The sequence below is a fragment of the Aotus nancymaae genome, unplaced genomic scaffold, assembly GCF_030222135.1.
Source record: "Aotus nancymaae isolate 86718 unplaced genomic scaffold, 86718_ANA_hifiasm-v0.15.2.pri h1tg000040l, whole genome shotgun sequence".
Taxonomy (NCBI): domain Eukaryota; kingdom Metazoa; phylum Chordata; class Mammalia; order Primates; family Aotidae; genus Aotus; species Aotus nancymaae.
The window spans coordinates 45,781,606-45,805,371 of NW_026988454.1; the positions used below are offsets into that span (position 1 = coordinate 45,781,606).

At 37.5% G+C, this 23,766-nt stretch overlaps 1 pseudogene; it reads right to left on the reverse strand.

The window, feature by feature from the left end:
• Nucleotides 1–23,766, reverse strand: LOC105715679 (protein LSM14 homolog A-like; annotated as a pseudogene).

Here is a 23,766-nt window from a genome sequence, read left to right on the forward strand (position 1 = left end):
TTATCTTCTTTTATTATGAAACTCTCTGTCAATCTCTTCCTTGTTGAATTGTGCATTTGCACTTGCAAAGTCAAAGCCTCTCTCAAATTTCATTGGCCCATCTTGCAGATTACCAAATCTTCTCCTGCAACCCTGCTAAACCCCACACCCTAACCCTGGAGCTGAAGGAGCACCTGTAGATACTTGTCTCTTGCTATCATTTCTGAGTTGTTCATTTACTGGTCTTGAAACATGTGTACTTCAACTCACCTGTGCTGTTGATTCTCTGTTGCTTTTTAGCTGGTAGATGGCAAAGGCCTGGCTGATACAGGGCTCCTTCTCCCAACAGGTGCTGGAGCAGGTAAATGGGCCAAGACAGTCTTCACTGCTTGCTCCACGGTTGGGCTTTTCTCAAAGGGCCTGAGGGCTTGAGTGACCTTGAGATAACTGTTTTTAGAGATCTTGTATCCTGTACAAAGCACACTACTTTGGGGTGAGGTACCACTGTTTGATGTTTCTGTTCCAAAGGATGTCAAAGATCTTCCAGCAACACCAACAGCACCAAACCAAACTGCTGCCCAACTGAGGAACTTGGACTGAACTGACCATATGTGGGAATCCTGCCGAAAGGCCCACGAGAACCCACACGCTGGAATGAAGTTCATGAGCCTAGTGAGGACTGCAGGATAGCTGGATCTTGAGGCAAAGAACACTGTGGTTTTGGTGGCTCACAAACAGTGAGGTCTTTAATGTCGCTCCTCTGGAATACAATGTATTCCAGTACTTCATCTCGAGGTGGTATTGGACGATCTATCTTCTGTACCAGAGGAGGGAACTTTGGCAAGGGCTACCGTGGAGTTCTCGGTGTCGACGGTGCAGAGGATGCCCTCGTAGCAGATTTCTGCCTTGGAGATGCGGCTGATCTTGCTGCGGAGGGAAGGTGCTCATTTTTTATAAATCAGCTGCGAGCTCCGGGTACTCGCAGAGAGCTCCGGGTACTCGCAGAGAGGTGGATTCCGCAGATCCCACGAGGCTGTGAAGCGATCCGCAGGCTCCGTTCTGCCTACGGCAGCCGCCTCAGACCTAACATGGTGGCTCCACTGTATCAGCTTTATTTTCATTTCATTAAAAAGAAAATTGAAAACTTCAAAGAACCATCTTGACTTCTAAAATCTGAAAAACGATATCTCTTAGGATTTAAATCTTGGATTGTTTTCTAATATGCCTTAAACAACTGCTGAGCAAACTTAGGTCTAAATGTACATATACTAAATAGCATTGCTGTCTTCACAACTCAGCAAAACCAATAGTAATTAAAGCATCTATTACTGCTTAGGCCCCTGAGGTGGGCTACATCAAAGACAAATACGAATAAGCCAGTCCTTCCCTCAGAGACCTTACACTGTATAATAAGTGCATTTCATTTTATTTTACATATGAGTAACTAAAAAATGTATTGAAATGTATTGAATTAAAGTAAACACATCCTCAAATAGCTAAAATGCAAAGTGGAACAAGGTTGGGTACCACTAGAAACATACAAGCACAATGCTATGGAGAGAGAAAGATAAAAGAAACAGAAGGAATTGTGCCTGGCTAGAAATTGAAGGAAGGCTTCATGTGGAAGGTAGCATTTGAAAATTAAGTAGTATGTTAACAAGTTGAAGCAGATGATAGGGTAGGAAAGTTCTCATAAAAGAAAAAGCATTGATGAAGACAAAAAGTTAGGAAATCACAAAGTTAGTCCTAGGAATACCAACCACACCATTTGGCTGAGATTCACATTACTGTGGGAGGATGAAAGCATGGTAGGCCCATATTTGGATGGACTTGTGTTCCAGGATGAGAATATTGTACTTTATGCGGCAGAAAATGGCAAACTCGTAAGGATTTTTGGTAGAGAATTGACATAGCTAATCCAGTATTTTGGGAAGACTGATTTGTAGGTGTTACCATAGAATTCAGTGTGGGAGAGACAAGAAGTAGGGATGTCAATTACATTTCATTATATTATCCTAGGGGAAAATGACTGCCTGAAACAATGGTAAGAACGAAGAAATAGAAGAGAGAAGATGGATGCAATGATGGGGTGATTGACCTAGGAACTAGAAGAAAATAAGAGACATCTGAGATGCTTAAAGAGACAGTATGACTGAGGAAATGGTTCTATTACTAACAGAGTCTGGAAACTAGTGGGAAAAAAAGCAGGATGCTTTTGAAGAAGATGTGATGAGTTTGTTTTTCAACACATCAGGAAGAAGTACAGAGGGCCATGGCTTAGAAGAGAGGCTGAGCCTGGGCACATGGCAGTAAAGTATGAAAGATTGAAAACAAAGACCCAACCCTGAGAGGAAGACTTATGTTTAGAAATTAGGAAGAGGATGAGGACAAAAGAGATCAAACAAACAAACAAACAAAAAGATGAAGACCAGAGAGGAAGCAGGAGAACCAAGAACAATGTTGCATTGTGAAAAACAAGATAGCTAGAATTTCAAGAAAGCAAAATTAATCCATTGTATAAGAAGTTTTAGGAGTATGAAAGCCAGTTGCCTTATTTAAAATGTCAGCTTGTTTTGTTCCACTATGGTTTGTGGAATACTGATTCGTTTAAACAATTTCCCAGGCAAAATTAAAGAAAAAAATCATTTTGAAAATCTAAAAACAAATTCATTAAAAAACTTTCAGCTGATCTGTGAAACCATTGAGCAATGATTTGATAAAGGTAAACATCACATATGTATTTGAAAACTTCTGGTTATTGATAAAATACTTTGTTGGAAAAATCATTTATTCTCTTAGGGATCTAGAGAAAGTATGTTTGCAATTATTCCATTAAAGGTCTAACTGCAATTTTTCTTCTTCCTGGGGGCTGGAAAGAATAATTTTTGAATTAGAACTTATTTTGATTTCAGCATGGTTCTTTGGTGGCCTTCTATTTCTCTCATCTTAAACTTTTAAAATGCAAGCGTTGCCAAATTAAGCCTTCCTGCCACCAGAAACTTAATAGTCAAAAGAAAATTGAAATTACTCTGAGGGATGAAGTTTCTTCAGACATGAAGCAATTAGCATTTCTTTGAAAGACTCACAATCTAATCACAAACAATATAGGTTTTAAAAAATGAATTAATTAGAAGGGTGAATTAGACTGAGAGCTACCAATTTAAAGCTTTCTATATTGTGCTACAGTTTACTTCCAAACGCCAATCCATGCCAATTTAGAATACCTAAGTAGTCACTTATCTAGCAGTTTACTTTTTGTTATACAAATAGAGATGACAAACAGACACAGATGGGAATTTCTTCATTTTCAGTGTTCATCCCACCCCTACCACACCCAACCTCTTGAACTGTTGATATGACCAGGAGTAAGAGAACAAAAAAAGACATGTTCCTATGTCTTGAGTTGAAACCAGAAATGCATTTTTTATAAATCAGCTGTAGATTTAAAAAAAGCATTATAAATATTCCTTTTCATAGGCACTTTGGATTTAAAAAGATTTTAAGTACTAAGTAATATTGAGAGTCAAACAGGCTATAAAATTTTATCTATTAAAAATATATCTTGAATTCAAACTGATAGAACTGCAAGGAACTTCCTAAAATATAATATACTTGTCCTTTCATATCTTTGGGGAATTGGTTTCAGGACATCCCTGCCATTACCAAAATCCATAGATGCTCAAGTTTGTAACATAAAATGGTGTACTTTATGCATATAACCTACACAATCTTTCTACATACTTTAAATTATCTCTAGATTACTTATAATACCTAATACAAAATAGTTGGCATACTGTATTGCTTAGAAAATAATGACATGAAAATCTCTGTGACCATCCATTGTTTTTCCAAACATTTTCAACCTGCAGTTCTTTGAATGCATCGGTGCAGAACCCACAGATATGGACAGCAGACTGTATGTTCTTGAATTAAAGAATATGAACTGAATATTTGTAGACATGTATAGGTTTGTACATGCATATATGGAAAATTGATCATTGTTTTTATATTAGCAAGTAGCATTTTTATTTATTTATTTATTTTTTGGAGACAGAGTCTTGCTCTGTCACCCAGGCTAGAGTGCAGTGGCACGATCTTGGCTCAACTTCTACCTCCTGACTTCAAGCAATTCTCCTGCCTCAGCTTCCTGAGTAGCTGGGACTACAGGCTCATGCCACCACACCTGGCTAATTTTTGTATTTTTAGTAGAGATGGGGTGTTACCAAGTTGGTCAGGCTGGTCTTGAACTCCCAACCTTGAGTGATCCACCTGCCTTGACCTCCCAAAGTGATGTGATTACAGGCATGAGCCCCTGTGCCTGGCCAGAAAATAGCATATTTTCTTATATCTTTTCTTACATCACTGTGAAAATTAGTACTTATAAAAGAAGTATACTTTATGAAATTGATACAATCGGATAAATTTCATGGAGACTAATACATAATATGAAAATCTTTGGAAAAATTAAGAATATTGTATCTCAGAAGATTATAAATCTTGGGAAACAATGAATTGATTGTAGCAACCAAGGCAAATCTGGTATATGTCCTTTTGCTTTATAGTCATTGAAACCAAGGAAGAGAGGACTACTTTAGTTTTAATTTGTATATATAGTAGCTTGAAAAAGATAAAGAGAAACTTCTTCTACTACTTGAAGTCTTTTCTATTCTGAAACTCATTCGTCAGTGACCTCCAACTCTATTTGACTCATGCTTTTGTCTCATTATTACATTGATTTCTTTGGAGCGCTGTCAACCCTTATTACTAAGACATTCCTCTGCTTACTCATAGTACTGATAAGTATCAAAAGAGAAAATTCAAGAAATGAGAACCGCGTTCTTCTAGCATCCCTTCTTGACACTCTCGACTGTTCTTTGAGGTAAGATATTTTCTCACAGAACATGAGATATGGCATTTAGTTAAGCAGGTCTTATTAAGCTATTAAAAGTGTATTAGAGAAACAATTCTTTCCATTCAACAGAACCAAAAAACCTCTTGTGTGACAAGTCGAGACTTAACTATAAACACTTATTTTAATGGCTTCTTGTTATTATATACTATGCCGCTAAGACAAGCAGCAGAGTGGTACTGATCATAGACTACTAATAGAACACAGCTTATGCTGGTAGCTGCCACAATCACTGTATTTCCTTGAGAGGGTGGGATGGAATTCATTTGTAAGGATTTTTCCAGATCACATAAATCATACTTCCTCAAACCTCATATCCTTAGAAACACACAAACACACACAAACACACACACACACACACACAGGATTTTACTAACAGTGGTCTGTTTAAAATGAACTATAATTTAAAGCTGCATTATGTAATCTCTACATTTATTTCACATGTTCAGACCAGGCCCCCCTGGTCTGTGATCCAAAGCAGGAGGGTGGTTGATGACTATTGATGACTATGGAATCCATTAGCCTTTCTGATTCCATGTGCTTACATTGCAGATTAGCTATGGTTCTGAAACTTCCAGTTTTAATGGAAACCTCTGGGGTGTGTGTGTGTGTGTGTGTGTGTGTGTGTGTGTGTGTGTGTGTACAGGGGAATGGAGCAGAATATTTCAGAGAAAATTTCATCAGCTCTTGTTGGAATTGGCTAAAAACAGTGGGACTTTTCCATCTGTTCTTTGTCTTTCATGTTTTCCCATATCACAGTTTCTCTCTGCACTACTGTAGGCCTTCTCTCTTCCCCATGATCCTTTGCAATAATACTCCCAAATATATCTACCCTTGGAAATTCAAGGAAGTTCCTGCTTTTTTACTGAGTTCCTTCTATAACATGGATGAAAAATAAAAGGAGATCAATTCAAGCTAACTAATTTATACTATCAAGTGGCTTCTCTTCTTATTACAAGCTAATTTTAATAAAAAGGAAGTTTGTAACTAATAACCATTAAACAGAGTTTCTAAGAGTCACCTTTATTTCTCTAAATTATGTGTGTTCCCTAATCAAAAGGAAAATATGTTGGCCCATGGTAACTCTTTTCATAGGCACTGATTCAAAACAGTTCTAAAATTGATTCAAGGAACTTTCAAGGATAAACGTGTAGTAAATTTAGAAGCAATATACTACAATTTGTCTTATACTCCTTCAAGTTCTCATCTTCACAGTGATTTGTGAGAGGGCTTAATAGCACACATTCCAGAGCAGACTTTTCCTGAGATAATGTTCTGATCACCAAAGATTTAAGCCCCATTTTACAGTCATTAATTTGTAAACTTTTGCAATGAATCCATAGTAAATCTAACAAATCTCTTGTTTTGAAACCTTTCCATGGTATCTTCCACAAGTTAAACACATGCATCTTCATTTAAAAGAAAGAAAAAGAATCAAGGAATATCTTCTCTTTTTACACCCATTGTTCCTCCCAGAAATGGAAGTTTCACTCTGACATTTGTGCATTTTCTCTGGGTCTTACCCTTCACATGGAGAAGAGTAGTCCTTTCCCCTCCATCACAGCCATGTGGCTTGGTCAGACATAAAGCGAGATTTGGTCAGAAGAGTGGGAAGACAGATGAGACTAGAAAGTAACTGGTAAAATGTAAGTGTTCACTTCAAGGGGGAAAATTAACTACAGAGGAAAGCTAACAAAAATCAGAAAATAGTTTGAAAAAATGAAAGCCAACACTACACTCTGTAATTTCATGCATTTGCCACACAATCTATAAAATAGAGGCAGGGCTTTTGTTATTTTCTTATTGAAGAGGAAACTATCATAGGTAAGGCTTATGGAGGGATGGGGCCAAAGGGGAAATAAAACTTTCAAAACTGAGCTAAAACTGAAATATAAATATGTGAAATCAATGGTGTAAATTGTTCAAATTATGTTATGGTTTTTGTTTGTTCCACGAGTGTAAACCTCACAAATTTTTCAAGTGGGTTTTCAAACATTTAAACACTATACCTTTTTTTCTCACAAAAACATTTTACTCAGAATTATAAAAATTAGAACCAATTGCAGATAGGACTACCTTAGCACATCCAAACCCACCCGTCTTGTCACGCTCACTTACGAACACTTCTTATGGTCTCTAACATTTTCTAGGAGCATCATGTTAATTCTTTATAACATGATTCAAAATAAAATCAGAGCAAGCCCGGGAATATTGCTTTAGCAAAGCACAACGTATCAGTTGCACTACCTGGGGAGAAACCTATGTGGTCATATACATCCAATCTATTCTCTCTGTTTCAGTTGAACTCCCACAACTAACTTCATCCCAATATTTTAGCCACACTAAGACTATGGGAACAAGCATTCAAAAATGCAGGGTGGTTAGCCAAGTTGCATAATATTAATTCAATAGGTTTAAAATTATTTATTTAACATTTATTTAGAGAAGAAGCTGTGAGTCTCATGGGGGCAGCGTAGGGAATGTTAAAGCCAGGGATGGGGCCTCAGCTTTGCTCTGCACAACCTACTTAACAAATTAAAGCTCATTTTTTAAGTTGAACCCACCCTCTGAGGGAGGCAGTTTAATGATCATCTGTTTTTATTCAAAATACTCCTTGGGGGAAGGAGGCAACTCACCTCACACTCCAAGCGGCTTATCAAAGTATTTCCTTCCAACCAAAGACAAACATGTTCCCTGAGAAGAGAGCTGGTAGATATTTTCTTTCTTCATTTTTTTACATGTCCTGGAATGGTTCAGCAACCAAATAGTTTTATGAATCTTCATGAACACTTCTCTCACATCTTGGCCTTGATTAAGATTTAGGAGAAGACATGCTATATACAGTACTCTCTGCTTAATGTTCCTGCAAATCTAACTTGGTTAATCTCAATTTGCTAGTCTGCAAAATAGGAGCCATTAACCCTTTTTACAGATGAGGAAACTGAGTTTCAGAAGTCAAGATACTAAAGTTTGGGTAATATAATTCATAAATTACACAGCCTAGATCCAAAAATCATGGTTTGAAATAGCACCATTTGCCCATGACCTTTCCCCTATATGCTGCAAAAAAAAAAAAAAAAAAAAAAAAACTATACTAGACAATACGGTCCCCAATTCTAATATGAAAGAAACAAAGCCAGCTTAAGGATGTAGAGCAAAGAGATTTGGATCGTATGGACAGAGGAAACATGAAGATGTTTTGCTTTATTTTGTTTCTTGTTTGTTTTTTGTTTTTCCTAACTGGAATAAGGCGTATAGTGTGGAGAGATTAAAGAAGGAGGGAAATGAGAAGGCTTAGGTTCATCTTTGAAAAATTGAAATACTAAACACTTATTTTGCTATTGTTATCTAACATGTATTCAGCATTTACTTACACAACCTTGATCTAGTATTTTAATCACCATTTCTAAAGCTTCTGGAACCACATGGCAACTGGAACTACACATCAAGTATTCCTCATCTGAGTCCTTAGATATGACAGAATGAGCTCCCAGAGGTCCATAAACATAGAAATTGGAGGCAGAGTTTTACCTGTGAGTGCCTTTCTCTGGGAAGAGGTTCAATAGTTCTTTCAGATCATGAAGAGGATCCATGAGATAAAAGTAGTTAAGGAAAGCAAAACTTCTATAGCTTCATATTGCAGTCCTAAGGAATCTTGCCCTTTCTCATGACTTGTATAACCTCAAGCCTGCACTCTCTTTAGGACTTACACATAAAATTTAATCTCCTAATGAATATCAAACTTAAGAGGTCCTATAGCATTGCAAACAGCATATAAAAATGTGTGCATGTGCATGCACTGCATACACATTCTCCTCTTCATCTCATATCTTATGTGATAACAATACTGTCCTCTTCTCATCCATCCAGGAAAGCTGGTACTCATCTTATTATTCCTGTTCTGCTTCTTTCCATCAAACACCAAACACTGCTAATTATATACCTCATAAGAAACTGTTGAATCCATTCTCTCTTTTGTAGTTCTACGTTGGCTTTTACAACCTCCTTCCTCTGTGATCTCTTTCAGTCATCTACTCCACTTACTTTAAGTGGCTCTTCAAAGATGTTGATACTTCTCATGGCACACAATGTCTACAAGAATTTTTCATCTTTCCCAGTATTTTGCCTATACACTTAATATTCCCTTTTCATAACTACATCTTTTGTAGAATAAATTCCCTCTATATTTTTACTTAAATGCTTGCTCTTTATATTGCACTCATTCTGATTGTAACCAGGTCACAAGATAAAAAGGAGAGCAAAGAGATGTCCGAAAGTAGCTCCCAATTCCCTGATCGGGAGAGGGATGCACTCAGCTCCCTCCCCGTCTGATTCCTCCCTTCCCCCCACCCCATGGTCCGAGGTTCTTGGGCTCCCTGGCCCCAGGAATGAGGAAGAGGCCCTGGCGGGGGTCAGCTTATCAGTCAAGTAAATATTGGACCCAAAGAGTTTTGCAGACAGTGATTTATTAGGCAGAGAGAGAAAGAGAGAGAAGTAGAGAGAGCTCCCACACTGCCATGAGAGAGGAATCTGAAGGGGATATCTGCACAGGCAGAGATGGAAAGACAGCTCCCACATAGTTGTGAGAGTGGAATCTGAGAGAAGGAAATCCCCACAGGAAAGGTGCAGTGGAGTTTTACCTTTGAAGTTATTCCCACCCCCATTCATGTTTTTGTCCAATGAGAGGACATCTTTCAAACGTCCTCTGGAGTGATTGATCTTTGACTCTGATCCCAGATTGGTTACTTGAGCCCACAACAAAGCCCCTCCTTCCAGGGCTTTTGGCGGACTTTCTGAACAAAGGAAGCTCACCTGGAATTTTACCTAGCTGGCAGGAGGAAAAGTTAGACAAAGAACTCTAGGTTCCTAGATGAGGAGGTGGATGGAGGCATGACACTGGGAAGTTCTTGCCTTTGAAACCACGCCCCTTGTGGACCCGGGAAGCGTAGTTAACATAGTCCATCACAGTCTTCCTCTCATCCCCCACAAATTTCTATCAAAATTAATGACTCTTTTTTGAAGCCTCCCTGACTGCCCAAGGATGAATTAAATGCCCCTTCTCTGTGCTTCTGTCTAGAGCAGTGGTTCTCAAACTTTAGTTGCAATAGTATCACCTAGAGGACTTGTTAAAACATAAATTGCTCATTCAAGTTCTGATTCAGTAGGTCTTGAGGTGGAGCCTGAACAGCTGACCAGGTAAAACAGCTATCATGGAGGACTTAGCTCCACATCCACTGTACTGGGTCAACTCCTGGGTCACTCTGGTCCATACAAATCTCCAGCCAAGATGATGGCTCAACAGGTTACTAAGGGGCAATCTCTGCATAAGGTTTGTTCCGTACCATCAGCCACTATTCTCAGAAGGGGTTCTAGAACTTGGACAGCATGTAGGGTTATGAATCACTGCCTACCAAGCACACCTGCTCCAGAGGTATTGATTCATATTACTTTTTTTTTTACTGAAGTACTGGCATTTCATTGCCTGCAGCAAAATTCACTACTCATAGAAATACTTTTACTGACTTGATCTCCAAATTTTTCAATTGACTGACTGTTAGGAGAGAATTATCAAAGCAATTAGAGTTTAACATCTCTGAACTAAAATGATCTGGACATTTTTATTTTCTAGCTTTCAGAAGCAGCAACAAACTGAACAGTTTTTTGATTCCGCAAGTAATTATGAGTGACAGCAAAGAAAAAAATAGTTTTACAGTTATTTGGAAAACTAATTCATATTTGCAAAGATAAAACTGTCCTTTCAAACTATTGAGAAATATGTCTGTATAAAAAGAAATGATTCAAGATTTTCTTCTTCCATTATCGAATAAATGTATCTAAGAACAGTCAGGCAATTTACCTATTTGAGAAACAGATGTGCTAGCAGATTTCTTAAGAAGGACCTCTTCCATAGTGCTGACTTTACTAGGGTCATGATGCACTTTACATTACATAGTTGGAAACAAACAGCAGTAGAACTCATTGTATCTTAATACCTGATTCTCTATTTTGAAATTCTTCGAAAGTCATTTTTCTGTTTCAGTTTAAGAAGTCAGAGAAAAAATTTATGTTGCATATCTTTAAAAGATAACTTTTCCGTGACCCTAGAGAATCACAGGAACACAAAGGAAGATATGTCTTCTTTCTCTACCCCTCCCCCATTTGAAGATACTCCTTTTTCTTAGCATTTATTAAATCAAACATTCTTTCAAAAACTGTCTTCAACATGTTTCAAATTACGTAGCATGTTTAAGACATTACCTACTTCATTCACATGAATAAATAGGCATCTCTTACATGATCTGTTCAGTATCTACTGCCTAATGAATGTTAAACATCCTGGACTCTGCGTTTCCCCTTTGAGTCAAAGGGGGTGCTTGTCATTTGCCCTCTCAAACATGGATTAGAAAAAGAGCCTCAACAGCCCTTTTCTAGCAGTCAGTTTCTGCCAGATCTCTTTTAATCTGAACCACAGTCCATAATTGGCAGTCTCACTGGATGCCTGAAGGTCCTTCTAACTCTATGGGGTATAGTAACTTCTTTCCTGAATCCCCTCATACTTTAGGCAAACTGGAACCAGCAGGCTTCTGTGGACTTCCTAGATGTAACAATGCCTTTATCAAAATCACCTATAATTATGCCCTTGAAGCAGGACATTTCTGTTTTGTTTTCTTTGTATAGTGCCACACACAGATGTTTACTCAATGCTTTCTAGTGATCCAAATCAGCCTGGTAATCTACATTTTTTCAAACTATATTGATGCCAGCATAGATGGCTTTAATTCATGTTTACCTGTTGGGGGAATGACCCAAGATTCTCAATAGTGCATCTTTTAAAATGAATTCTTATCCCCAACCTCCCAACCTCCTTTACATAGAAAGCTAGTACTCAGCACCTCGTTGCAACAGTCAGGGAAAGGAGAAATATCAGAAGATAAAGTCTACTATTACCTGGGTAGGATATATCCTTGGTTTCCACCCAATTTTATACTGTGATTTTCATCATCAGAAGACTTTTGGCAGTTACATGACAGAAAAAAAAAAAAACTTACTGCTTTACATACTGTCAATGTATTTCTTCCCTACGAATACTCATTATACTTCTATAAGTCAGGGTTTAAAATGATCTGCATTTACTCTTAAATTTACTTCATAAATAAAATCTCTTATTTTGTTTTTCATGTTAATATCTCCTAATCATGATTTCTTTTAAAAATTCTTTATTCTAGTTTTTTCAAGACTTCAAAAGTAAAAGAAGGATTATATCTTTCAAAGCAATAAAGAAATGTATCTTACAGAAGGTTGTTAAAGAAATGTAATTATTTGACTTTATCATCATGGAGATAAAATATATATATATATATTTTTTTTTTTTTTTAGGTGATGGGATTCATAAGTCTGAGACTTTTTCTTCCCCTGCCCAATAAAGAAAGTATCAACTTAGTATCTGCCATTGTAAAACAATTCTGATTCTCCAATGTGGGTACCTTGTCTCCCAACCCTTATCAGAGTGAATCATGGAGAAAAATGTTCTCAGAGTAGGAGAAACTATGTGTTCAGCATTTACTTCAGGAGTCTAGAATAGTGATGGTGAGGGATGAGACTAGCGGAAAAACTTTAGGAGAAAGGGCTAAGTGCAGAGGAAATGGGAGAAGAGGTGATTGTGGAAGATTTTGGAGATGAACTCATGAACAGAAGGGAGAAATGTCTTCTGAGGTGGTAAAGTGAGAACTTCACCAGTTTTGATATATTAGCGAATATGGGAAGCCAAGAAATTTAAAAGTAAGTGTAGAGAAGTTCTTTGTGGATATCTTTTAAGTTTTTTTTTTTTTTTTTTTTTTTAGAGAAAGAGAGAGAGAGAATAGGAAGGAGAAAAAAGGAAGAGAAAGAGAGAGAGAGAATGGGGAGGAGGGAGAAGGAAAAGAAAGAGGGAGAGAGAATGGGAGTATTGCTTTCTTGCCCAGGCTAGAATGCAATTTAGTAATGGGTATTGAAAACCTCTTTTATACTGATAATTATACTTAATGATGTAATCAGGAAGGAGTAAGGGAAGAAGATAACAAACAAACAGCCAACCAATATTTAATTTAAACCTATGAAATGCTATGCGATTACTGAGGAGTGATTTACTTCCAATTATATAGTCACCTTTGGAATAGGTGTGAGGTGGTAATGTATGTTTTGTGTATTTGAAGTGGAGAGTACTATAAATATTTATTAAGTTTACTTGTTCCGGGTCTGAGTTCAAGTTCTGAATATCCTTGTTAATTTTCTATCTCGTTGATCTATAGAATCGTTAGCTCTTCTTGTTGCATTGATCCTTTTGCCGTTATGTAATGTCATTCCTCGCCTCTTTTGATCTTTGTTGCTTTAAAGTCTACTTTATCAGAGGTGAGAACTGCATCTGCTGCTTTTTGTTTATTAGTTTATTTTTACTCTCTGTTCAATTGGTAAATCTTCCTCCTTCTCTCTGAGTCTTTGTGTATTGTTTCATGTAAGATGGGCCCGGATGCAGCATACCGATGGGTTTTGGCTTTTTATCCAATTAAAATATATGTAAGTTTAATACCAGCATTTGATGCTAGCTGGCTGTTTTGCCCATTAGTTGATGTGAATTTTTTTGTGTGTGTGTTAAAGTTCTTTGCTTTTTGATATATTTTTGGAAAGGCTGATATTGGTTGTTCCTTTATATGTATAGTGCTTCTTTCAGAAGCTCTTGTAAAGCAGGCCTGGTGGTGGTGAACTCTCTAAGTACTTGTTTGTTCGCAAAAGATTTAATTTTTCCTTCGCACATAAAGCTTAGTTTGGCTGGATAGGAAATTCTGGGTTGAAAGTTCTTTTCTTTAAGGATGTTAAATATTGGTCCCCACTCTTTTCTGGCTTGTAGGGTTTCTGCTGAGAGATCTGCTGTAAGTCTGATAGGTTTCCCTTTATGGGTAACCTGAACTTTCTCTCTAGCTGCCCTTAGTATTTTCTCCTTCATTTCAACCCTAATAAATCTGGCAATTATGTGCCTTGGGGTTGGTCTTCTTGAAGAATATCTTTGTGGTGTTCTCTGTATTACCTGGAGTTGAATATTACCCTGCCTTGCCAGGTTGGGAAAGTTTTCCTGAATGATATCCTGAAGAGTATTTTCCAACTTGGATTCATTCTCTTCATCACATTCAGGTACACCTATCAAACGTAAATTAGGTCTTTTCACATAGTCCCATATTTCCTGTAGACTTTGCTCATTCCTTTTCATCCTTTTTTCTGCATTCTTGTCTTCTCGTTTCATTTCACTGAGCTGGTCCTCGACTTCTGATATCCTTCCTTCTGCTTGATCAATTCGACTGTTTAAACTTGTGCATGCTTCGCGAAGTTCTCGTATTGTGTTTTTCAGCTCCATCAATTCACTTATATTCTTCTCTAAATTGTCCATTCTCGTTAACATTTCGTTAAACCTTTTTTCAAGGTTCTTAGTTTCTTTGCATTGGGTTAGAATAAGTTCTTTTAATTCACAGAAGTTTCTTATCACCCACGTTTGGAAACCTGCTTCTGTTATTGGAATACCGGTGTAATCTATTAAGCCTTGTTCCGTTACTGATGAGGAATTGCAATCCCCTGTAGAGGGAGAGGCATTCTGATTTTGAGTATTCTCTACCTTTTTACGCTGGTTTCTTCCCTTCATTATATATTTGTCCGTCTGTCGTCTTTATAATTACCGACTTTCTAACTGGGTCTCTGACGTCCAACTTGTTGATTCCCTGCGCCGAAATCTGAGCAATCCACTGAGCTGGCCAAAACAGCGGTGTTAAGATTGATGGTGCTTTTCTGCCCGGGAATATCCGGACTCTGCACCAAGAACTGGCGTGCTAAGGCACCAGCAAAACCGCCACGCCGGCCACAAGAGTCGCCCTGGCGACCCGTGGAGCTCCTCCACTGGGAATCTCGTGGTCCGTGAGCAACTAATATTCGTCTGAAAGTGTGGCGTCCTCTCGTTCTTTGCGCTTTCACTGGGAGGTACGTGCCCGAGCTGCTAATCATCAGCCATCTTGGATCTCTCCGAGATAAAATATTAAATGTTTTCACTGAATTATATTCTTGACAATCCGCTGAATTAGAATCAAGAAAAGTTAAGGGAACTTTAGGCTGTTAGTCTCATTTTCTAACACTTATGGACATGCAAAACAATGCCCAATATTTTTACAATTATTTAATTTAGTATCCCCAATAACACTGTTAGATAGGTATTATTATTTGTAAGTTTCAGACAAGAAACTAATGCTCAGATGGTAAGTGCTTATCCAAGGTTTTACAGTAATGTTGCAAATAGGAGTATAGATTACATAGGAATCAATGTCATAGTAGTGGTGATACTGTTAATGCAATATATTCTAGGAAATAAGTTAATATATTATGCCAAAGAATGTAAAACCTGAAAGTAGGTCATTTTTATAGTTAATAAATTTCTTAATTTCTTCCTATTTCTGCCTTTATTAAATTTAAGATCATCCTCCAAGGACTCATGCACTAGAGTCAAAAGTTTGACGTTGTATCACAAAGGAGTCAATTTTTCTAAGTATGAATTTCCCATTGATATGTGTGCATAAGAAGAACACAGTCAGCATTTAAGAGATGTTTTTTAAAAGAAAAAAAAATTATTCTTCACAGAACAGAGCACAGCAGACATAGTGTTTCTGACCATCATAAATTACTTCCTAGCAAGGAAGCACTTGTTCTTCCTTTGTTCTTTTTTTTCTTTTTTTTTTTTTTTTCCTGTAGTAAAGTCAAGTCAGAGTATGTTGAGTCATTTCATAGTGTTCTTTTTTATCTGGGTATTGCTCATCTTACAAGTAATAACTTCTCCCAGCTGCCTTGTTGACTATTTTCTATGTGCCTGCTGTCATATAAGGTGCTTCTGTCTTCACAAAAATTTCATAAGGTCAGTATTATTGTCCACCCATTCTCACTGCAGCAACAACTAATGAAGCAACTGAAATATAAAAGGATTCCCAGTAAGGAAGAATCCTAGGATTTGAACCCAGTCTTCTAAGGTTTATGATTTCAAGTCTGAAAAATTCAAGAAACCTTCTGTAGCTGACCAAATAGAAGACTTTAATACCATTGTTTTACATGCTGAGAATTCAAAAGGAAAGAAATACCTTGTAAATTGTATCAAGGACAAATTGATTAGAAGTAATAGCCATTAGTTGGAAATTGTCCCCCAAGCAGAAGATAGCTGAATATAAATAATGCTGTACTGCTTATACCAACCCAGATTTCATGCACCCATCCTTCTTGCCCACCATGCTTTCACTCTATTCCTATTCCTAATCCCCTCATGAGCTTATATATTTCATGCATCACCTATGCATTTTCCTCTAGATATTAATTATCTTTATCTTATTTCTCTTGTCACAAAATAAACATATATCATATAGGTTTTTTGAACCCCTAATATCTGAGACAGGTCTCAGTCAATTTAGAAAGTTTGTTTTGCTAAGGTTGAGGGTGTGCACCCATGACACAGCCTCAGGAGGTTCTGATGACATATGCTCAAAGTGGTTGGGGCACAGCTTTGTTTCATACTTTATAGTGAGACATGAGACATCAACCAATACATGTAAGATATACGTTGGTTCCATTCAGAAAGGCCAGACAACTAGCAGGGAGGGGACTTTCAGGTCACAGGGAGGTGAGAGGCATATGGTTGCATTCTTCTGAGTTCCTGATTAACCTTTCCAAAGGAGGCAATCAGATACACATTTATCTCAGTCAGCAGAAGGATGACTTTGAATAGAGTAAGTCAACAGTCAAAAGCTATTGGCCCCATTTCAGTCAAGGAAACTTTTCTTTTGAGCTACTGACAGCTTTTAACAATTAAAATATACTCCTGTGAACAATATTTGGAGGATATTTGTTTCTCTCTACCTGATTTCTCCAGAATTTGGAAACAATTGTGAGCATTCTTAATTTATGGCAATATAGTTATTTGCATAAGAGTCTGTTTCCATTTGAACAAAATTTGGTTCACAGGAGTGTACTTTACTTAATTGCTAAAGCTGTTAATAGCTTAAAAGAAAAGTTTCCTTGACCCTAAGCAGTTCCCAACTTGACTTTTCCCTTTAGCTTAGAGATTTGGGGGCCCAAATATTCATTTTTCTTTCACATTTCCCCCCTTTTGTTTTTAAAATCTTTTGAAGAAAGCATTTTAAAAGAAAATGAGTTTCTTGTCTCAGCCTTTGTCTGATCTCTCATGGCTAGGATGGTTTATTTCTAGACAGGTAGGTTCTGAGTTACTAGGAAAGTCCATTTTTAGCAGGTTGTGAACTCTCATATCCTATGAAAACAAAATAGAGGAAGGAAAGTAGAAAAACAACAACAAACAAAAGAACAGTCCTGGAAAATTAATATAGAACACATTACTCTGAAGTCCATACATCAATAGGCAGGTATGAAAATGGCTTATGTATGTAAATAGGTTGCTGTTATTTTCTTCTAAAGTTTAAGTTGTCTAGCTTCAGTTCACAGGGCATTAAGAAAGCACAGCTTATTTTTTAGTGATTTTAAGTTAGAAAAAATGGAGGAAAAAAAGGAAAAGAAAGAAGAAACTAATTGAAAACATTATTTTGAAGATATGTAGCCAGGAAAAATTAGAATTCAGTCCAAACTATAGAAAATAATAAAATTTGAAAAACATTAGACAAGACTAGAATCTAAAAACAGGTGTGCTATAATGTTTGAAACATATTTTTTCTGCCTCTAGTTTCCCATTTTTGCTAAAGACAAATTATGTTAGGACCAATTTGCTTTGTTATACTTGGTTGGATTATTTGTATAAAGTGCAGCAAGAATAATTATTTTTCACATAGGATTTTTAAATTGGCGTTGATGCAACTTTGTTCCATAGAAGGAATGTCAGATAAGACTTTTTAAAAGTGGAGCCCAGCCATGGATTTGTACCATAAAACACCTATGAGTTGGGTGAATTTCGCTCCTCTTGAGGCCCCAAGATAACTTGGGGCTCCTACATCTATCAGAAAGTGACATTCTTTACTTGCCACAGTTCAGGAACCCTGTACAGGAACTGTTTAGAAAAGATATGAGGCCAATTTTCTCACAGGGCTTTTATTGGCTATATAAGTGAAGTTTGATTTCTTAAAGGAAAACACATCATTTCATTCAAAGCCTTGGTAAAATAAGCAGTTTCTCCAGTTGTGTCTTGTTACAAATGAAAACAGACTCTTATTGCACTTATGAACCTAACTACATTGCCATATATTAAGACTAATCATAAATAGTTTCTAAGTTCTAGAGAAATCAGGTAGACAGAAACAAATATGCTCCAACTTTTGTTCACAGAAGTATACTTTACTTAATTGTTAAAAGCTGTAAATAGGACAAAAGAAAAGTTTCCTTAACTCTGAAAAATGAAACAAAGAATCAGAAGCATTTTAAGCAAAAGGTCAAAAAGATTACTTTAGTCTTCTGTTACTTCACTACATGCAGTTAATTCCTGTTTTGCTTGATATTTATGAATATGTCAGCTATCCATGAGTCCTGAAAGTTTTTTCTCTATTTTGATGTTACAATCTCCAAAGTTATCAGAAACTTACATTCAAGAGCACCTGTTAGAGTTTTATAGCTGCTTATAAATCCACCTTCTAAAGAGGACCAAAACAAGACAACAATTATGTATGGATGACAAAAAGTTTTAGGGCAGCCACAGTCAAAGACACTATTGATGAGAAAATTTATTACCTCTGTGGCACACAATAATTTAATGATTATAACTATAATTATTACTGATGACATCCAGTAAGTCATATCAGAATTATAGGAATTTCCCATTATTTTGGAACACATACCAATAACATATTTATATGAATACAGCTCAAAAAAAGCCAAATACTGTTTCATATTTGACGATGCTTCCTATGTGATTTGTATAACATATTAACTAAATGTGTCATTTTTAAACCTTAGGGAATTTAAAATCTTAAAGGATTCATTAGGTCAAAAAGGACATAATTTATAATTTGATTTTGGAACGTTTGTCAAATATCAAAGGTTTAAAACACTTGCATCTCCACAGCTTCTGCACAGCAAAAGAAGTAGTCATTAGAGTGAATTAGCAACCAACAGAATAGGAAAAAATTTCTGCAATCTACCCATCTGACAAAAGGCTAACATCCAGAATCTACAAAGAACTAAAACAGATTTACAAGAAAAAAACAAGCCTATCCAAAAGTGGGTGAAGAATATGAACAGACGCTTTACAAAAGAAGACATACGTAAGGCCAACAAACATATGAAAAAATGCTCATCATCACTGGTCATTAGAGAAATGCAAATCAAAACTACATTGAGGTGCCATCTCATGCCAGTTAGAATGGCGATCATTAAAAAATCGGAAGACAACAGATGCTGGAGAGGATGTGGAGAAATAGGAACACTTTACGCTGTTGGTGGGAGTGTAAATTAGTTCAGCCATTATGGAAGACAGTGTGGTGATTCCTCAAGGACCTAGAAATAGAAATTCCATTTGACCCAGCAATCCCATTACTGGGTATATATCTAAAGGATTGTAAATCGTTCTACTATAAGGACACATGCACATGAATGTTCATTGCAGCATTGTTTACAATAGCAAAGACCTGGAACCAACCCAAATGCCCATCGATGATAGACTAGACAGGGAAAATGTGGCACATATACACCATGGAATATTATGAAGCCATCAAAAACGATGAGTTTGTGTCCTTTGTAGGGACATGGATGAACCTGGAAACCATCATTCTCAGCAAACTGATACAAGAACAGAAAATCAAACACCACATGTTCTCAATCATAGGTGGGTGTTGAATAATGAGAACACATGGACATAGGGAGGGGAGCATCACACACTGGGATCTGTCGGGGAGAGTTGGGGAGAGATAGCATGGGGAGAAATGCCAGATATAGGTAATGGAGAGGATGGCAGCAAATCACACTGCCATGTGTGTACCTATGCAACAATCTTGCATGTTCTTCACATGTACCCTAAAACCTAAAATGCAATAAAAAAATTAAAAAATAAATAAAAATAAAACACTTGCTATCACAAAATAGGATCAGAGGTCATTGTCAAATAAGTCATCCATTTAACCAAAGTGATTACTCAAGGATTTGGAAAAAAAAAAAAAAAAAAAAAAAAAAAAAGCCTTCATTCTTTGAGCTAGGAGACTTAATTTTCCAAAAAATAAACCCTAATAAAAAACAGCATGAAGCCAATTAAATTTTTCAAAATTTTATATAAATAATCTATAAAATTTTAATCTTGACCATAAGATATAACTTCCCTAAGCCCTTTATAAACTTTATAAGCTTTATTAAGGTGTTGGTTAATGCTTCATAAAAACCTTATTAATCTGACACAGGGCCCATAAGTTGGTCTTGCATCAGTGTGCCTTTGACATTAATGGTTACATTTGTAGAGAAACTGAACTTATTTTATTTCTCAAAATCAGCCTTTACAATCTTATCTGCCTACTTCTTCTGTGATACTTCCTGGGCCTTGAGGAGTTGAATAGTTTTAATTTCAAGCCCTATATCTCAGGAATACAGTCTATTTTGATTGGCATCTTCTACTGGGCCTGAAGATGAGGCTTTAATTGCTGTCAGTATTTAAGATTTACCAAGATTTAATGTCCTTTTTAGACCCATGAGTCAAAGCCCTGTAATTCAATGTCACAGGACATTAAAAGCACGTAAAGAAAAATACATGGATGTAATAACCTTAATTTGAGAAAAAAAAATAATTATCTCAGTTTTTTTCTAAGCAAACCAAATTTGATCCATTCTGTAGACACAATTCAGGCTCTTTCACCAGCCACACCTGTCATCACCTAATAAGCCTATGAACAAAGTGGCCTTGGTGGCAAGAATGGAGGTTACACATGGGCTCAGCAACATGAACTTGCACTCACCAGGGCTCACCTGGCTATGACCATGACTGTGTGCTCAATTAGCCAGCAGCAGAGACCAATACCAAGCCCTTGATATGGCACTATTCCTTGAGGTGATCAGCAAGCTACCTGGTGGCAGATTCATTATATTCAACCACTTCCATCTTGGAAAGGGCAGAGGTTTGTTCTCACTGTAATAGACACTTACTCTAGATATGGGTTTGCCTATCCTGCGCAAAATGCTTCTGCCAAGACTACCATCTGTGGACTCATGAAATACCTTATCCACCATCATTGTATTCCACTCCACACAGCATTGCCTCTGACCAAGACACTTACTTTACAGGTAAAGAAGAGCAGCAGTGGGTTCATGGTCATGGAATTCACTGATCTTATCATGTTTCCCATGATCCTGAAGCAGCTGGATTGATAGAATGGTGGAATGGCCCTGTGAAGTCACAATTACAATGCCAACTAGGTGACAATACTTTGCAGGGCTGGGAAAAAATTCTCCAAAAGGCCATGTATGCTCTGAATCACTGTCCAATATATGGTACTGTTTTTCTCAAAGTCAGGATTCACAGGTCCAGAAATCAAAGCGTGTAAGTGGAGTGGAACCACTCACCATCACCCCTAGTGATCTTCTAGCAAAATTTTTGCTTCTTGTTTCCATAACATTACATTCTGCTGGCCTAAAGGTCTTAGTTCCATAGGAAAGAATACTGCCACCCTGAGACACAACAACAATTCCATTAAAGTAGAAGTTTAGATTGCCACCTGGACACTTTGGGTTCCTCCGACCTTTAAGTCAACAGGCTAAGAAGGGAGTTACAGTGTTGGCTGGGGTGATTGACCCAGACTGTCAAGATGAAATCATTCTACTACTCCATAGCAGAGGTAAGGAAGAGTATGCATGGAATACAAGAGATCTGTTAGGCTGTCTCTTAGTATTACCATGCCCTGTGATTAAGGTCAATGGGAAACTACAACAGCCCAATCCAGGAAGGACTACAAATGGCCCAGACCCCTCAGTAATGAAAGTTTGGGTCACTCCACTAGGAAAAAAAATAATTACCTGCTGAGGTACTTGCTAAAGGCAAAGGGAATACAGAATGGGTAGTAGAAGAAGGTAATCATCAATACCAGCTGTGTGACCAGCTGCCAAAATAAGGACTGCAGTTGTCATGAGTTTTTCCTCCTTCTTTTGTTAAAAACATGTTTGTACATTGTACAAAGAAATATCTTCTTGTACTAAGAAAATATCTTAATTTTGTTAACTTTTCCTTCAACATGTGACACAAGATTTATTGACTTCATATCAGCCTTTAAGTATTGTTAACTTTATGTGATAGTATTTGGGTTGGGGATTGGTGCATTCCAGTTGTATGAAGGATAGTTGTTGTGCTAGGTGTAATTATGACCTTATTATTTTCTTTATTTGAAGATTATGATCTCAGGAGATGTGTGTAGGTACAAGTTGACAAGGGGTGGACTTGTGATGGCTAATACTGAGTGTCAACTTGATTGAATTGAAGGATACCATATTGATCCTGTGTGTGTCTGTGAGTGTGTTGCCAAAGGAGATTGGCATTTGAGTCAGTGTGCTGGGGAAGGCAGACCCACCCTTAATCGAGTGGGCACCATCTAATCAGCCACCAGCCAATATAAAGCAGGCAGAAAAATGTGAAGTGACAAGATGGGCCTAGGCTCCCAGCCTACATCTTTCTCTTGTGCTGGATGCTCTCTGTCCTCAAACATCGGACTCCAAGTTCTTCAGTTTTGGTACTCAAGATTGGCTTTCCTTGCAGTAAGCTGGAGACTCAGGAGAGTTGAGTTGGAACTCTCAATTTTACTTCTAGGAACACTGTGATTAATTAGACAATGCCAGAGTGCTACAGGAGTCAGACTATTCTGATTGCTGCTTCACCACTGCTGTCCATTACAAGAGCTATACTCACCTTGCCTTTGATGGTTGAATGCCATCACTTGACCCCTGTCACCTCTGGATTCAATTAATTCCCGTTGTATTTAAATTTTGTAGTTGAGTGACTGCAGTTTCCATCATTAGATCTGACATACAGAGATGAGCAAGTACAGGGCTCTTCAAAGATGCAGGTGCTGCCCTCAAATTTATTTCAGAAAGCATTGGTCAAGGTTGTATCTTCTGGACCCTCCCAGCTGGGAAGAGTAGGTCTAAAGTGACTAATCCACTCCACCATCCCAATCTCACTATGTCTTTGAATCCCTTCCTCTACATTAAACCAAGGGAGATCAGGCATTTCCAGCTTGCTCACAGTTGGCCATCTTTTAATCCATATTTTAGCTAACCAAGCAAATAAACTATTAGAATCTTTTTTAATTCCCTGAGCTGCAACATTAAATGCAGAGTTCCTACTTAGTGGGCCCAAATCAGTAAATTCAGCCTGATCCAACTCTATGTTTTTTCCACCATTATCCCATACCTTTAATACCTATTCCCATGCTTGTTCTCCAGATTACTGTTTATATAAGTTACAGAACTCAAATAGTTCTTTTTGAGTGTAGCACTTCTCCTCATGCATCACATTCTCAACCTCACCTCTAGGGGCCCACCAGGACTTTAGCATAGTTATAGATTTAGAAGCAAACAGAGAAAAAAAAAAAACAGACAATAAAGAAGCAAACAGAGGTGTTGGGGGTGGCTTCTGAGGGTGCCTGGCAACTGCCTCAGGGGAGGTCATCACTGTTGCTTTAGGCAGAGTAGGGTTTATCTCCTCAGATAAAGGTGGAAAGGCTGATGGCAGCACGGGTCTGGGAGAGGATGTTGCCACTACTGGGGATGGGAAAGCTGTTAATTCTGGAAAAAAATAGTCCATCAGCGTTTACAAACTCAGGTTCCCCAGCTTCATCAGGGTCTTCCCACATGTCCCCATTCCAAGTTGCAGGGCCCCATTCTTTTCCAATCAATGCCAT